Source organism: Ixodes scapularis, unplaced genomic scaffold, assembly GCF_016920785.2.
Source record: "Ixodes scapularis isolate PalLabHiFi unplaced genomic scaffold, ASM1692078v2 PGA_scaffold10__122_contigs__length_95168666, whole genome shotgun sequence".
In the NCBI taxonomy this organism is placed as follows: domain Eukaryota; kingdom Metazoa; phylum Arthropoda; class Arachnida; order Ixodida; family Ixodidae; genus Ixodes; species Ixodes scapularis.
Window position 1 is genome coordinate 31,656,071 of NW_024609836.1, and position 18,680 is coordinate 31,674,750.

At 48.5% G+C, this 18,680-nt stretch overlaps 1 protein-coding gene across 2 annotated transcripts in view; it reads right to left on the reverse strand.

The window, feature by feature from the left end:
- Positions 1 to 18,680, reverse strand: part of LOC8029488 (homeobox protein Meis1) — a 356,592-nt gene that overhangs the window by 196,753 nt on the left and 141,159 nt on the right. The gene's annotated exons all lie outside the window — the stretch shown is intronic.

Below are 18,680 nucleotides of genomic sequence, written 5' to 3' on the forward strand. Positions count from 1 at the left end.
CTTAGTGACTTGAGCTTTTGACGCTGTTCGATGGGTCCCATTACCTCGTAGCGTTGCCTGCGTCTGGACTTATAGAGGCCGACGACCAGACTCGAGATTCTGCAAGGCAGAAGATCCTCGTCACCATGGGAGAGGAGGAAACAGGCAACAATGGACATGGTAGAAAGGGGGGGGGGGAGAAATGGAAGCGAGGGGAAAGTGGAAAGCGCGAACTGGTCGCCGGTCTTTAAACTGATTTGAGGTATATGTATAGGTCCATGAGCAAAAATGCCAAAGGGCACACGATAGGATGTGCTTCACCGCTTTGCGCCGGAGTGCCCGGAGAAGACGCTGATGCGGGGGAACATGCTGATTAGCATGCCGGAGCACGGGTCTATATAGCTCAGTATATGAAGTATATTTTGAATATACGGGCGTTCCCGAGAAAAGAGAACCGTGTTTTCTGGACAGGGTAAATGAACTTATGTATAGCAGAAGGCTCACATTCCGTGAGAATGGAACCCTAGCGGTTGTGATAAAGCGCAAAAGTTTTGAGAACATGACGTTAAACTGAACCAAAAAGGTAATTGAGAAAGACAACATTTCTCCATGAGCTGACGTCCACCTAAACCTAGTTTCGTCGAAACAAGAAATTAGGCTGTGGGCGCTTGTATACATCTGTTTTAGGGAGAAAAAGAAAATCTTGTCAGAAATTAAAAGAATATTCTCTCTCAAACTGACAAATGTTTTTTCACTGATATCAATCCCACATGCGTCCACAATGTCAGTTCTAGTTTTGACGAAACTAGACTTGGGTGGACGTCGGCTGATAGAGAAATTTCGTCTTTCTCAATTATATTTTGATCCAGGTAACGTCAAGCTCTCAAGCTTTCGCGTTCTATCCAAACCTTTAGCGTTAAGCCTTATGCGATGAGTAGTTCCTTTACCCGGGCCGAGAAACATGGTTTTCTTTTGTCGGGAATGTCCTGTAAATTTAGTGTACCTCGTAACTTAGCCTTGCGGTCCATGCTTTCACCCAGTCTGGCAACTAAGGTCTACATACTAAAAGAATGCGTACTATATACTTTTATTTTAGTCCAACAAAAGTATATTTTCTTCATTTATTTATTTAGGTACTCCTTTATTTATTTATTTATTTATGCTGTCAGCCTTCTTTTGAAGGCCATTAGAGAAGAGGTTTATTAATACGCATATAACTGCAGCAAACATGCCACGAACAAATTATACTCGGAAAAGCGCGCAGGTATTACTACTAAAACGCGCGTGAGCACAACAAAAAGAAACCATAATACTAACTTCAGCCGAAATTTTCACATATAAGAACGTAGTACCGGTACCATACACTCAGTCTTTTACTGACATCCATCTCATTTTCATTGGAAAAACGCTTATTCCCCGTATATACTTTCCAGTGTTTCACACAAGAACAGTACATATTATTAGAATATATTTCTAACGTATCAATCTTTTCTTTGTTTTTCATAGTGGGTTGCCAAAACTTTGTTTCGGTCGCTCACGCGGCTGCATGTCGCAGTCACGACGCCAGCGGGGTCTCAGCCGAGAAAGTGCTTCCCAAGATAGTTGGAGCGCGACGACGATGGGCGTCCCCAAAAGACGCAGGCAAGCGGGCGATAGCCGCGATACGATGCTGTCGAATGCCGCGCCCCTGCCGGAGTGGGAGCTATTTATAGATGGCGGTCGCCATTAAAAAGATTCCCTAAATATCCGAGGCACCGGGGGAGAGCTTATCTCGCCGCGCGGTCTGGCACCAGGCGCCGCGTCTCCGCACGACAGGAGACGACAGGAAAGCGTCTTCGGGTCATAATCCCCGCTGTCCCGGTTCGTCACATCGCACACTCCTCGGATGTCTGCGTGTGTGTGTGTGTGTGTAGTGTTGCAGAACACGCCGGGGAGTGTTCCGCTCTTGCGGAGTCGGCCTTTCGCAGGCTCCGAAGAATCTGATTCTACACTCTTGAGCCGGGGTCAAACACTGCTCACAAGTCATGCAAAACACAGTCTGCAAAGTGCAAACACGAGTTATCACTGCAATATCCGTGGTTCAAATGCCGCGTGCTCAAGTTTTCTCCACGAACTCATTGCCATGCGGCATTCGATGCACGGATATCGGAATGACCCGCGTTCGAATTTGTATGCTGACTGTCCTTTGTATGATGTATAAACACTATGAGTGCGGCTTGAGGTTTTGGTTATAACTTATAACGGGAACAGAAAGAAAAGAGTTCCGCTTAATGAGGAGGAATTGTTCTTCCCCAAACTTATACACGGAAGTATTTGAGATAGTTGTAAATGCCTCATAGTTTATACAACATTGTTTCAAGTAACTGATAATTATAAACAATAAATGAAAAAAAAAATATTTCTGGAAGTTCGAAGTGAAGTGCATGATTAGCGTAAATGGAACGGGGTGAGTGGAACGGCATGTAAGTGGAACGACCGTCCACGAAACACCTACGTACCTATTCAGGTTAAAAAAAGAAATGAAGCGAAAAGAACCGGCGTTTGACGTATAAGCCACGATCCACATTAAAATGTTGACTTGTTTCAGAAAAAGCGCATGTGCAACATTAATTTAGCTATAACATATGTGAAACCAGATTAAAATCGTATCCCTAACACTGAAAGCAGGGAACAATTGAGGTTAGGTTCATTACCAGTCTAATATCATGGATCATTTGCACTTCCTTTCTCTAACACAGGGGAATCGGTGGCCCATCGAGTGTGCTAACGCGCCGCAGCTCGGGCTTGGAGCATATGGAGTTAAAGCTCCAGAACCCCGAGGGATCTCCCGAGTTCAAGCTCCGCCCCTACCCGCTTCGAGCTGGACGAGCGGCACCACACCGAAGTGAGGCCGTGTGTCATCCCTACTGCACGACACGCGTTAAAGACCCCAAAGCTAACAGTGGTACTGCACTGGCTCAACGTATCATCTACAGCCCATTGGGGCTCACCAGACTTTCCTCTGTGAATTCCGTTCGGTGCATGTTTTCAGACAACGGCGGCGCAATCTAGACATCCACAGAACCATAGCCTCCTTCTATCCTTACAAAGCCTGGCAGTTCGACGACGGAGCCATAGAGTGTCCCGTCGCAAATTAGGAGCGTCAAAAAGCATCAAAGAGCCATTTTTCGGGGAACCTGGACGTCAGCGCACAGCTTCTGCAGCGGCGAGAACCCGAAACACACTTGTTCGTATAGGAGAAGCGTGTTTCGGCGTGCCGCCGCAGCGGGGCGCCAGTCACGTGGCTCCCCTCTCATCCGTTGTCTGCCGCTCCACCTTTTCCATTTCGCCGGCCACTTCTCGTAGTCATCTGCCAGGCTTTGTCAGTATACTGTGACAGAACGGCATTCTTTTCTCTGATGTACGAGAACGCTTTGTTTACAAACCAAACCGCGTTTGCCGACGCCAGGTCCGAGCACTACGCCTGCGCAGAAACCAGATTTGCGTGTGGTGATGCGTTTGCGCATGCGTAGCGGCGTGACGTCAGAACCACGAGATGGTGCTTATTCCTTCGTAAGTATCACGTTGAGCGTTTCCGGTGTCAAGTACTGAAGTTGCGTGAATAAACGAACTCCGCCATTTTTTACTCCCTGGAACCTTTCTGGGCCTACCGGGTTGTTGTTCATGAACGGACGCAAAAGCGGGTACACGCAACGAAAGGATGGTGTTCTGACGAAAAATTTGCGAGCAGTTCTTTTCTGGAGGGTTTACATTTTTTGGTTCCTTTCACGATTGTCCTCATGAGTAAACACGGCTGCGAAAGTCAACTCAGTTCCTCAGCCACCGTGCTAGCGTTCACAAACTTGGTGGACGCGTGGACAAATTCAAGCTACGCCCCTTCTGGACTGCCTGCGACACCGAAAATTCCTTAGAAAAAAGGGAGAAAAAAAAACCGGAGGACCGGAAACGAGGTGGTTAGCATCCCCAGACGGTCACCCTCTATAGTCTATTATATAGTAAAAAAAGAATTACGGTTTTTATGTATTTTTTTCTACGCTCCAGAAGAGATTTCGTGAGTGCCGCATTCACCCGCCCTGTCCTTTCCTCTCAGTTAAAAGAAAAAAGGAAGGAAAAAAAAATGAGCCGGAGGCCTACGTTGCGGGAGTCTAAAGAGGGGGGAGAGGAGGGGAGGGTCCTCGGTGAATGGGCCTAACTGTGTAATGACTGACTCCGAGATGGGGAAGGGGGAGAGGGGGCCGAGACAGTCCGATTCGTCTTCATCCATCACGAGTTTTGTGCCGCTGGAGATTGCCGTCTCCCGCACCATATCACCTCTTCAACTTGTTAATTGGCTCCGCTGTTTCCCCCCCTACTTCTTCTTTTCCCTCCTCCTGGCCGGCATCAACTTCGCTGTCGTCTTTGCCCGTTTTTCACACAGTCTCGTGAAGGCGGGCAGAACTATGCGACAATGGGTCCTGCTATATCGCAAGAGTGCGAGGTGCTGTCAGTCTCTACTTTTCGCGAGGCTCATAAATGATCGTACTCATAGCGCGACACTCTCATCGCGAACGAGGGATCACCGGCTTTTTTCGTTTCTTTTTGTTACACTCTTAGATTCGAAAGGCTGTCTAGTGTGGTGGGAAGCGTACATTTTGGGGTACTTACCTAAGCAGTTACATTTGGTGCGTTACCCTTTCGAAGTAAAACGCACTAACACTGTCGCGCCGTGTAAAGTGCACAACGGGACAGTTGCAGTGTCAGGTGTGCCCAAAAGGACCTCGGACACTTGGCTTTTTTTGCTTTTTAAAGGTGTTGGCCCGATTTTTTTTTTTTTTTTTTTGCAAAACATACTACAGTAAACATTTACGAGTCTTTTAACTTTTATGACCAAAAATAGCATACTTCCAAAATTTACTTTGTGTGTGTGCACTACAATGCGGACAGTAAGTTCGTCTGCTCCTTTTGCAGGGGTTGTGGTGACGTCAGAACGCCGAGCCAATCAGAACTCGGCGTCTTTCTGACGTCACCGCTACTCTAGCGCAAGAAGCAGACGACTTGATCTCTGGATTGCCAGCCTGGCTTAGGATTTGGCTTTGGCTTTGAACTATCTAGCTTCAAACCATTGTTAGTTACGTGTGACTACTGTTTCTTTCATTACTTCATGCTCTCTTAAAAGGAACAGGTTGAAAATTATAAGGTTGTTTCAGCATTAATAGGGACGGAATAGGGTGCCTTTATGTGCGCTTTGCTTAGGATGATAACAATCTTTGTAGTGCCCCATGCCCACAGCACGCGGGCTCGAAAAACTGACAAAGAAATAGCCGATAACGAAATGCTGTTGTAGCACTGTGCATGTCAAGAGCTGGTGCTAGGGAGACGCGCTTGATCGCGCTCATGGGCAAAAAAGAAGCAAAAGCGTCGGCAACAAAATGGCCAGATGTCATCACCCCTAAGCAAACCGCGCATGAAGGTACTCTAGGACGGAAGGGTCAATGGCTGGTTTTACATGAATGCGGTCACAACGCATCGAATCGAACAGGGAACGATGACATTCACCCTGTCTCCCTACACCTTTACCTTCTACCAATCTACCATCTATCAAAATAGTCAAATCTCGATTCGATTCGCTACGGTCGCATCCATGTAAACGCAGATATATTCACCCCGCCACAGTAGCCATATTGAAACAAATGTAATTGCCTCACAAGGTAACGCAGTTATCCTTTCAAATACCTACTCCAATCGAAAACTCAATAACGGTCTAAAGGAAAAACTGCGATGGAAAAAACAAAAAAAAAAAAAAAAACTTGCGAGCGAACTAATTATACTTTTTCTTTAAAAAGCTAAGCGTGGGCTGCAGAGTGAAAGTGAGAACACCCATCGAATTAGTTGTTCTCAGCTATACACGTTTGCAAGTCCGGCTTCAGGGCGCTGCCATCTTGCCTGTCTGGGGTGCGCTTGGACCAGTGATAATCCGATTACGAAGCCTTGCTAAGGCGTCGTAATCGGATTATGGCCGCTCTCGAGAGCGCACCCCACTGAGGAAGATGGCGGCGCCCTGAGACCGGACTTGCAAACGTGTATAGCAAGCGGGAATGACCACCAGCATTACGTGATGACGTCGCATGCAAACCATGCGTAGACCAACACGTCGTTTACAGACAAGCCCGGTATTGCAATCCACACCAGGTGTGGACACTGCGCCTGCATAGAAACGAGGTTCGCGTCAAGTGAAGCATCTGCGCCTGTGAAGCGGCCTGACGTCAGCGCCGCCCGTTGGCATATGGACGCTTTCAGGCAACTGTGCATGGGCGCCGCCATAACCAACCTTCGGTTTTTGTTTCCTCTTGATGCGTTCGCTTCACTTCATCATTGCCTCAGGAGGACAGGTTATTGCCACTTTAGGTGCTACTCTGTCCTTGTACACAGCATATACACCGACACGCGGGATTGACGTCACGGAGCTGCGGCGGCGCTGCGATCGCGCCGGAGCCCGGGGGTGTGGGCAAAAGCGCGCACGTTTCGCATGGGCGTCATACCATTTGAGCATGCCGCGAAGCTGTGTTGCCGTTAATTGCACCGAAATGTACAAGAAAAGCAGCGGAGTGAGTTTCCACAAGTTCCCGGCAGACTCTGAAACGCATAGAAGGTGGATAATATCCGTGGATCGAAAAGAATGGTCGCCTCGCGCGAACGACCGTTTGTGCGGCAAACACTTTCTTGGAGGCAAGTGCGGCTTCCATTTCAATCTCCGTCCCGAGGCTTGCATATGTGCAGGGAAACCGTTGTCTGATCGAGACCACCCGGATTTTGTTTCCACGGTGTTCACGCACAACGCACCCGGGCACCCCCCAAGCGCTCGTCGGAGGTTCGCTACGCCCGTGCTACCGAGCAGAAGGGAATCGACGACAGAACGGCAGTGTTGTAGGCGTTACCAAAAAAAAAGTAACGAAATACGTTACTCGCTACTTGCAAATAAAAGGTACGCGTTACTGAGCTACGTTATCTAAAAATAAAAGGACGCGTTGCCGCTACCGATAAAAAGTAAGGCACGCTACTTCTGCGTTACTTTTTTAAAATTATGATGTAACACATTTTACGGTTTTGACGATACAGGTCATATATCAAGAAACATTATGTTCATGCAGAAACTGAACATAATTACTTTAGCTCTTTTCACGGTTTCACCTAAATACTTACGAGAAAAAACGCAAAGAAAAACATGGCTTGACGCCTAAAACACGGAAACAATTGAAGTGTAATTTATTTAAGACTTGGGAAGTAGTAACGATTAACGTAACTACGTTACTTGAAATAGTAACATAAGTACGTTACCCGTTACTGTGCCGAAAACGTAACGGATAGGTTACTACGTTACTGAAAAAAGTAACGCGTTCCTAGTAACGCCGTTACTTGTAACCTGTTACCGTCAAGACTGCAGAACGGACAAACCTTTATTGGTTGTAATGCCTTGTGGTCAAGAGGGTATGAAAAATATCATACCTTGACTTGAAGACGCTCTGTGTATTTAATCAATTAATGAATACACACACTTCCGCAGACCCACAGTCTGCTGATCCCGCCGGCAGTGCGGAAACCGACTCGATGTAATCGTAGACCTCGGGAGACTTGTACGCCTGTACCGTGTCGGCCGTGAACTGGCTTGGCGAAAAAAACTGAATAAACGACGACCTGAGCCGTTGACTTCCGTGGCAGCAACTTTACGTCGGAAGTCCAGCAGGCCTTGTTTACGGCGTACGAATCCTCGTAGGCAACGCCGTCCACGCACAGTTTGTTTCGATACCGCTACCGTTCAGGCTCGGGCAACGAGCTCAAATAGTCGGGCATAGCATACGACATACGTTATGAGGAAATACGACGCACAAATAAAGATACAAGCGTCCCTACAACGTCAACAACGAGCGCACGCCATAGAGCGCAATGGCGAAAACACGGACAGCCGGGCTGCTTTTGCCCACATAGCTACCGCGCATGCGCGGCCTTCCGGCCGTGTTGGTAAACAGAGCCGCTCCGCGTGTCGGTCTATAGGCCTTTGTGGTGGGCGGCTAGGCATCTCGGTAAGGCAAGTGAAGGTCGGCAATAGCGGCTCAATCTGGCGCGTGTTGAAAGCGTCTATACCGGTGGCATCCTCTCATTTCAGTGCATACTGAGGAGTTACCTGTGCAGGTGGCGAAACAACCGTCTTTCTTTAGAATTTCTTCGTGCGCTCTGTTAAGACGGAGCAAACCTTTTTTTTTTTTTTTTTTTTTAATCATGAAATCTTCTGGCTTCTGAAACAGTTTCGTTTGGTTTGTGATATGCCTCTTGTGAATTGTGAAGATTGTAGTCCTTCCTTCGGTCTTCGCTCTTATGCCCCCCCCCCCCCCCCCCCCCCCACTCTTTCTCTTTCTTTCTCTCTCTGCCTGAATCTTCCCGCACAAAAAGAAGGGACTCCTTTTGACGAGAAAATGACGGTCATCAGACCGGCTGCTCTCTTCTTGCGCGCAGAAGAAGGCGCGAGCGTGTTCTCCGGCAACGCAGAGGGGGGGAAGGGGCGCGCTTCGAGAACGCAACCATGAACCAGAGCCCGTCATTACAGCCCTCGCGGTCTCCTCCGCTTGCCGCTGCCCGTTCGCCGAGGAAGCGGGAGCCTCCGAAATACTTCAAGGTGCCCGCCCGCACCACACGCACGCACCAAAGACACAACAACGGGCCTCACGCACGGCCTTCCCCCCATTTCTCACGCGGACCCGCATACGGGTCCTCCAACGGACGCCAGGCTTGGCATCACCGTACAGCCGTCGCGCCCCTGAGGCTAAGCTGAGAAATTAACCCGCGAGGACCGCAATGTTAACTATACGCTTCCTTTTTCGACGCAGCGTTCGGCGGGAGCTCGTGTCGTATGGTGAAGCAGTGTTCGTGTTCAATCTCTGCCATGTGCTCGATCAAGGAGACCACGTAAGGGAATAAAGTCCACTGGTCTTGCTTTACGTAGAGGTTGAGCTCTGTGGAAATGAATGGGAAATATGGGCTGAATCCATTTAGTCGGGCGGTGGCTTGCCCGGGGTAGTCCAAGCTTTTAATTTCAACAACTAACTAATCTCAATTCGTTTTAACGGCAATTTGATAAAAAGTTGGACAAAGCACCTCACATGGTTCGATTTCCTCGTTATATATCGTTACGACGAGTACAGGTCTCCCCACTTAAACTTCTAACGGTCGCTTATTTACGTATTTCTATGTGGAGCGGAAGTTCGTCTGCTTCTTTTGCAGGGGTCGTGGTGACGTCAGAACGCCGAGCTCTAATTGGCTCTGACTGAAGGATGGAGGCTAGACCTCAAAACAGCTAGCATTGAAGTCTACCCTCAATCAGAGCAATTTCTGAAAGTTGCTATCTGCAACTTTCAGAAATGGTAATATAGCGCGGTGTGAGAATCGCACTCCCTTAGCACCTCGACGATATCGCCTTCAGAACGAAGGCGTTTGCCTACACACCTTCCTTACGTGGAACTACGAGGTAAAGCTCTCACGTAAACATCGCTCGTATTTCACAAACATTAGAAATACTCGTCGCAGATCCAACCTCGTATACCTGATGGTCTACGACTATCGTCCAGATGTTAGCCATCTTGATATGGGAACCAGTGCGCTCTCTATAGGCCGTTAAAGTCGCGTGCAGTCACTGGCAGGGTGAGAAGGACCGTGCTCTTCTTTCGCATGCCTCTTTTCCGGCGCACTCGGTCGTCACCTTCCGTAGTGCTTTGGCCGCACGCTCGAAGCGCGCGGGACGTCGAAGCGTAATCGAAGGCGGGAAGCTCGTGCTGGAGGCGGGGCAGCTAAAAGACCTCCCTGACGTACTTATTTTCTCGGTGACCACGTGGCCACCGAGAGAATGGGGATGGCAGGGAGCACCTCTGGGTGACCATAGAGTCACCACTCGATCACTATGGTCGCTGAGAGGTTCTTTTTGTTTATTCGTGCGAGTGTTACGTAACTTCAACTGTCGTGTTTAGTTGTTTTTTGCGTGTTTTTACGTGTATTTTGAGGATCAACGACTCTCTACGTGAAGCATGTGACGTATTTCTTAATCCATTGGGGGGATAATCTGACTGCGTGCACGTGGAATAGCGCTTACGATCCTCCAACCTGACACCTAAGACCAACGAAGAAAAAGCAGCGAAGTCGACGAGACTTTCCTTCGACAGAAACACCGACAGTAAACGGGAGACCATCCGCAAGCGGCACGTAACAAATGCATCGACGGACATTAGCAAACAAAACAAAACACTCGCCCCAGATCGAAATCGCACGCGTGGACGCATATTACGACGAATGCAACCGCAACTCACGGCGCGTCCACGTTGCAGCTCTGGTAATTCCCAATTACAGCTCGTCGCTCTAAATTGTTTACAGAGTCCCAAACGACTATTTCTTCTTTTTTCTCCTCTTGGCGGCTGTCTCATCAAGAAACGAATGGCCTTTTTTTTTATCTCTCTTTCTTTTCGATTGCTTTTTTTTTTTTATTTTGTTTTTGAGCGCGCCCTTTCCTCCGTCTGGATCGAGTAATTAACTTCGGCGGACCCCGAGGGCCCGCGTCGGAGATTTAACTTTTTTCCGTGGCACGCCGCCTCAACACCATACTCCGTTGCGACGGACCGCAAAGAACGCCACGAGTCATTCCAGCCAATCAACAGCGCCGCGAACGTACCACGTGACCACCGCATTTTTAGGACCACATAGTCAGCACACGGTCTATGATTCCGCAAAAGTAAATTTCGAATAAAAAGAAGAAAAAAAATTCCCTAGATAGTTTACGCCTGCAGCCAAATCAGCAACGCAAAAAAAAAATATATATATATATATATATCTATCATACAGAGCACATTTTGGGTTCTTGAGAGATGCCCGCCTAATTTATCAGTCAAGAAAGCTTGTATCGTATATAAATTGTCGTTACCATACTTTGTTTTGTTCTCAAAAATTCGTCGCGTCTTGTCATAATAAACGATGTAGAAAAACACACATCCTCGTTCGGTCCGCACCTGTAGGTTGTCCCCTCAGCGTGAAATCGCATGTTTTAAGAGTGCATAGGGAGCATTCACTGGCGGCCATAGCTGTGTGCTCGGCTGCGGAACGCGTGCTGACAGCGAGTTTCCCCAGTTCTTTCGCCACGTGCATTCCGCACCTTCCAGATTTCCGGTCTTAGCAGCCTATTAATATGAGCTCGGTCTGAGCATGCGCTCTATAAGCATGCCCCTCAAATAGGGCGTCCAGTGAATCCCGTGTAGGCTGCTCCAATGTCTTTCCTTTCGCCGAAAACAAAGTGTTGCCGTAGGACACTCAACGTGCAGGAAGACGCTTTTTCGCGCGCTTCAAAACAAACCAAAAAATAAGAAGAATAAGCGTTCGGAACAAAATATATCCACATGTCATCACACCAAGCGACGCGCACACGAGGCACCCTAGTCCCAGGAATACGTTACGGTTTAGCGCACCTCCGAAAGGTCATGTGAGACCCTCACACGGCTTGGAATTTGTTTACTCATTCATTTCAACGTACACCTGCTTCGCCGTTAGGCATTACGCAGGGACGCAAGAGGGCACGGTGGCGTTATGAAAACTACATACATTCGTCGTAATATATCGCAAAATGACCGCCATTGGAAACACTAATAACTGCTTCCGGCAGTGGTTTACAATTCCAAATAGGTTGAACAAAAATTAAAAAAAAAAGGGAAGGAAAATTTTTGTTGAATTTAATGGCTCGTTGAAGCGTCACCAGCGGTCCAGCGGAAGATGGAACGGAGCATCGGCAGAATATCGGCAAACTTTCTCAAAAGAAAACGTAATAAAAACAACAATAATACTAATAATAACGCTACAATAAAAGCGCGAATGAACGAACAAACGACGGAGATCGCGGGCGAGGGAGAGTCGGACCACCCTAAACGGAAAACCGGACTTTTTTTTTTCTTGCCTTCTTTTTATAATGGGAATGATTGGTCCGACAAAGGGGGGGGGGGGGGGGGGGGCGGGGGGGGGGGGGGGGGGAGGGGGCACGCATGGACAAGGGCAAGGGAGGGGAAACCCCCCTCGCCCTTCCGACGTTTGTCCAATTTAATTACTCGTGCCCGCGGCACGCCGTAGACAAACGTGCCACAACGAGACAATCATCTTCGCACTCTCCGTCGAGAAGAAAGGCAACAAGAGCAAAAAATAAGCCTCCCTTCCACCCGACGTACGACTTCTCCGCGCAACGCGTCGATTCGGCCGTCGTCGTCGTCTACTCGCAGCGGGTGCTCGCCCGCCGAAGGAGCCTCTCGCCGGTCCAGTCACATTCCCACTCCCCAGGACGTTTTGTACGCACCGACCATTCCGAGAAGTCGTTCGCGGAACAGCGGTGGGACCCCCGAACCGCAACAACATACACGCATTAAAAAAGCAGAAGAAAAGGACAGACAGGGCTTCTGCTTCTTCACGTAGGAAATAAAAAAAGAAGAGACACAAAAACAAAATAAACAAAAAGCAAGCCTCCCGGGTAGTCCAGGATCGAGTCCCTAAAACATTTCAGCGGGTCCCATTTTCCTAAGAAACCGCTCAGCTGGCTAGCCGCAGAGAACGAGTAGTAACCTCCCCCCCCCCCCCCTTTTTTTCCCCTCTCTTTCTTATTTTTCTCGTTTCTGCTTCTTTCATTTTTTTTTTTTTTCTCTCCGCTTCTTTACGGCCGTGGCAAGCCACCGCGGGACACCTGCAAACTGGTCACGACGAAGCGACTTCAAACAACAACAAAAAAACAAAAACGAAACGGAAACAAAATAAAGAAATAAGGAAGGTTTCCCGCCCTGCCGCCCCCGAAAAATCATCTCCCCTCAAAAACGGCCCGACGGGGACGAAACCGACTCTCGGCCGTCCCTCAACGAGAAACCCGAGACAAAAAGAAACACAAAACGAAGCAAAAGAAGAGCAGCGTGGTGCGAAGACCAGCGATGGTAGAGGTGGTCGTGGTGGTGGTTCGTACAACGGTCTCTCGCTCTGTTCGCCACGCTTCTTTTTTTTTTTTTTTTTTTTTGTTAAGAGAAGAGGCTTTGCGCGTGCTACTAGATGGGGGGGAAGGAAGGTACGTCTCGGAATGCCGAGTCCGGTTCTCGCGTGCAAGGGGGCAAAAAGGTTGGACCGCCGCCGCCGCCGCCGCGCTCAAGCTGTGCGTGCGTCAGGGGGACCAGGTCAAAGGACCGAGACCTCCCCAATTCCTCGCCGGCCCTCCGTGTCGTCTCGCAATGGACCACAGAGGGCGCTACGAGCCATCCTATACTCCGTTTCAGGCAACTGGGACGACTGAGGCCGACGCCACGGTCCAGCCAACCAGGCAGCGCCCAAAAGTGTACCCTCATGGCACTTGTCGTCTTTTGCGCGTTATCTATCAACGGCTAAACCATGAAACACGCATAATGAATGCGCCGCAATCCTGCCTTATTTATACGCGTGATTGCTTCTAACCGTGGGATAGAAAACGCGTAAATACGCACGAGCGCCGCGAAGAGGCATTTTGGAGCAGCTTGAATGGTGGTTCCGTGGGATCGTCCACGCCGGCTGCGGTAGTAGGATTTAGAGATGGATGGATGGATGTTAATGGCTATTCCCTTTGTAATGGGCGGTAGGCTGCGCCACCTAGCCGAAGTCTAGAAAAAGCAAAAACACAGAGTCCAGCGTTGTGAACGCACCACGTAACTACGTAACCCCGTACGAATACGTTGATCGGCCCTTTCCCCAAGGTCACGTGACAATCGCGCAGCGTTGGATTAGCTTCGACGGCTCCTTGGAAGGCCGCGAGACACGGTCGTGTGCTCGAGCGCGACTCTCTGCGACTCACGGTACCAAACTCCAACTGCGTGTGTAAGCTCATTCAATGTCACGGCGTGGTCACGTGGTAACGTTCACAGAGCTTGATTGGCCAGGATGGCTAGTAGCGTCATCTACGGTCCATCGTACGTTGAAACGAAGTATAGCAGCGTGAGCCCGGGCGACGCGCATTCTTCGAACAAAAAAAGAAAAAGAAAACAGATACGCGTTTGTTCGAGTCGTCTTCCGAAAGCCGGCTGCCACAACCTGCAGAGATCCGAACAAGAGATACCGGTTGCACTGCGCCGAAGATGTATGGGGAGTTTTCTTTTTTTGCTATTTTTGGTGTCGTATAGCGCCGACGACCTCTCACGTCCTTTTCGGGGCTCTTTATAGATCATTTTCGTGTGACGGTCGTCATGTTGAAATATGACGTAGCTAAAGTAAGCTAAAAAAAACTAAATTGTTTAAGCGCACTTAAGATAAAAATAACTATAGCCAATAGGAAAAGAAACAGCAGAACTAATGGCAAGAACACTTTCAATAGACCCTTTCCGGAATTCAGTGCCATCTGGTGACATAAATGGCAGTTTATCTTTTACTATACTAATGGCGGCAATGAACCTGTGGTCTGCAGTATTTAATGGAGCACCGTCACTTAGGGCCGGTTGCACCAACGTCGCTTAGCGCAAAGCGGAGCTTAGCCCGGAACTTAAGCTTAGTTTCGGTTTCGTTCGGTTGCACCAAACTCGCTTATCGCTAAACCTAGCACTAAACTACGCTTAACTTAAGCGCTCAACATTGGGCGCTTTGCTTCTGGTTGCTTCTTAATCCTGGATTAAAAACATGGCGGCTGGTTTGTCACGGTCGACGCGGTGGACGAAATTGGTTGTGCAAAGTGTTTTAGGCTACATCAGCGTGAAAGTTTCGACAAAATGACTTTCGATTGTGACAAGGATGCAAAATATTGTCGCGTGAAGTGTTGATCGACCCCTGTTTTCAAGTTGGCTCTCCACTTTCAGGGCGTGTTAGCCCTAACCGAGAAACGTACGGAGCTGTGGGGCTCACGTCTGTATTCCCGTTGGTTCTTCTGTCAACGAGCTTATTCGTATGTACTTACTAATTTTCGCATAGCTGTAACGTATTGTTATTTACCACCTTGTTTATCTACACTTGCAGCGCGTATCCTTCAATCTGATCAGCGCGTTGAATAGTGGCAGTACATGATCTCGGCGATCAGCTGATTGTCGACACCTTTGCCGTTTGCATTAGATTGCGGCGCTTTTAAGTAATAAAACAGCGAAAATTCAATTTCTTTCGTTTTCTGAGTTTTGAGACAATCTTCAGTGAATTTTCCTTATCTCGCGAGTAGAATCTTGGCTTCAGAAAACTGTGTCGTTCTATAACTGTAACTTTTTTGGTGATCGCTTTTTTTATATACTTTGCTTTAGATCTTTCATTCGTTTCCCGAGAACGAGATACTGTTGTTTCCGAGTTGTGCTCTGTGATGGTGTTTTCCCTTTACTTTTGTCGTTTGTTGTCATTGTGACGATGGTTGAGACTATATACCGGAACACGTTTTCAATAAAATTCAGTTGAAAGTTGCACCTTGTTGTGTCCTCCGTAACTTTTTTGGTGATCGCGATTTTTTAGGAATATTTTGCTTTATATCTTTCATTCGTGGCGACGACAAATCGTAACGACTGCTATGTTAGATTCGTGCATTGCTGTATCGGGGCAGGCTGGGGCAGGTGATGCGAAGAGACGACCGTTCTTATCGGCACAATGTGATGTACTAGTCGGAATTTTTTTTTTTTTTTTTTCTCTGAACTCGACAGTGTGAAACTGAAGTCCGTTTGAGGCTGCAGCGGATGTTCAACGACGGTACAGTGCAGTTCTGTCACCTTGCTGATAGCAACGAGTACCGTCGATGCAAGGTCTCGTGACCTGACCTCTCGACGACTTCTATTCGACGATTTCCGGGCATTTTCGCAGCTGCCGTGGCGAGTTCGTCACTGTTTTGAACTTCATCAGTCTCAGGCTTGACTTGGTTTTAGTAGTCATCTTACCTGCCTACTTATATCCATGATGTTTTGTCTTCAGCGATGTAGCGAGTAGAGTGTCCTTCTCGCGTTCGGTGAGATTTGGGGCCCCCGATGGCTCCTTCGCCTCAAAATGTGAGCACGAAAACTACTACCACTGTCAAAATATCTTGTTATCAACCCATATTAAACACAATCACAGATGTAAAGAGCATTCGTGTTTATTTGAAGCTTTGACTTCTGTTATTGAAAGTTAAACGAAAAAATGATTGAATTTGGAGACCTTTAATTTGTTACTCACCGAAGAAATACAGCGAAAAGCAGACGCCGACAACAACTACTACGGCAGTTTTTTTTTTTGTTTTTTACATCACGTGATTCCTCTTCGCCAATCGTATTCGTCGCTCTGAGAGTTCCCTAGTTTGCTCTGTTTGTCCCTAGATTCCCTACGCAAATCCAGCGTTTAGCTAGGGGCGCGTCTGTAAAGCCGGCTTAACGTTGGTGCAACCGGAATTTAAACCCGTGCTTACCTAAGCTCGGTTTAGGGCGCTAAGCCGGTTTAGGAAAGTGCCGCTTTGGGTTAAGGTAAGCGGCGTTGGTGCAACCGGCCCTTAAAGGTCAACGGTAAACGAGAACGTGCACTTCACTAAGATTATTTTTCAATCTCTTATAGTGTCGATGACGAAACAAACGCAGCCAGTCGGAACGAAGCGCCAACCCTCATAGCCGCCCTGATAGAGTCCTATACATCAAGGGGCTTTGAAGCCGAGTGAGTGCTACTAACAGATTGACTAGGACTGAGTTAGAAATGAACGCTTACGCAGCTCTTGCGTACAATTCCTGCTTCACGTCGCACTAAAGTCTAGAATGTAGGGGCCTCGAATCATCTGCTTAGGAGCATCTTCAACTTCTTCCTTCATCAGTAAACAGAAGGCCGCCATTAGTATAGCGCATATGGCGTTTTCACATGATGATGATAGTGATCAAAGTGGCCAGACTGAATTCCGGAAAGGGTCTATTCTAAAGCCTTCCAATCGGCAGGAGTGATTTGCTATTTCGTCCCACACTCAGCATTGTCAAAATCAACGCGGCGGCAGTCACGATAAAGCTGTTTCTACTCAGGCCGTAGACTTCTTCCTTCGGTCCTCCTTTTCCTACATCGTCGAAATCATCCGGAAAGCAGCAAGCGATCTTCTCCTCTCAGCTCGGAATACAGCGGCGACGTGGAACAAGGGTGACTCGCACATTAATAAATATCGATAGCATATAGTCCGGCGGAGAAGTGCTTACTTGAGCCCTCGTGAAGCCCCAAATAGTCGGCGCTATGGTCACGTCTCATTTAACGCAGACTATAGCGGGGCGCACCAATTGTAGCGAAAAAAAAAATCAACCGTTCGTGTCACTCCCTTGCGGGGATCAATAAATATAGACGTGCGTTGTTCCTTCCTGCGTTCGTGTGATCCCCCCTCCTGCGTGATGCGCGTTAAAGATCTAAAAAAAGACATGCATGAACTGACCAAGCTGTTCAAATCTACACATCAGAACTCACCGCCCCAGAACAAAAAAAAAAAAAAAAAAAAAAAAGAATATTAAGTTGTCTCTATTATTCCTATAAACCCGGGGAACACAAAACGCATTGTGCACGCAGTACGCGCGCGTTCTGATTTGTTACGCTATAGTTGTGGAACGCGTTGGGCAGTTTCGGATGCTTGGTATATGCACGACACGCGTATCTACACTCCGGTTTATCACACTGATGAAGATAAAACTTCAAATTTATTCAGGACCCATGAAGTCGTGAAATCACGTGAGGAGTCACGCTTACGTACTGGCTAAACGTAAGCAAGTCGACGCCGTGGTCGAGTATTACGGCTTTTCGATACACTCGAGCGTAACGCTTTTCGTGTAAAATCGAGCCCACAAAGACGTGCTGCGTTAAAACAATTAGAAGCGATTGCCCCATCTTTGATTTGCCGTAACAGAGGTTCGATAGCCTACTAGACTCTACAGAAGACTTTAGCTGGTGCCTCAGTACGGCCATTAAAGGCATAGTTGTACTCCGACGTCGAGCGCGTAGCAACTGCGGGGTAGCGCACCGGCACCGACACTCATTGGTCGCGGATATCGAGTTCCTGCTCGCTGGCCAATCAAAGGCCCGCGTTCTGAGCTACGCTACGTTCGCTGCGCTCAACCTCGGAGTATGACAGAGCTTTTACGGGTTTTTCAGCATGCAGAACGCAGCATCGATTATAGGACCGCACGCTGAGTACGGTGCATGTCCAAACCAAAAACGGGCAGCGGCGGGGAGCTCCTCCATAAACGTCCATTCAACGAATCCTTGGCGGCCAACGGCCTAAAAATGTCATCGTCACCGGTGTCGGATGATCGAGAGACGGATCAGCGAGGGCGGAAGCGACGCGGACACCTCGTCTAGGACCGAGAGCGGAAGCTCCACTTCCCTAACGAGCGAGGGAGATTCCGCCGCGTCTTTGTTCCGCCGGGCTCCCCCTCCGAGAAGTTGGGTAAGCAGTGGCTCCCTCTCTCGGCCGTCGCTTTCTCCCCGTGTCATAACACCGCCGGGGCTCGGTGATTCGTCTGCGCGCTGCTTGGATGGACCCCCGGGACCGGAAGGGACCGGAAATACGGAGACTCGTTCGCCTCATTGGCGAAGCATTTGGGACGCGTCGTCGATGCGGATCGGGTGACGAGGATTAGGGAAGGGTGGCTCGCCATTCAGAACCGCTGACTTCGCACAGAAACGGCAGACGAGGTCGACGCTTTTCCGTTATTTACTGTCCACGCCATAAGAAGCAGTATACTTTCCACGCCAGTTAATCGTCA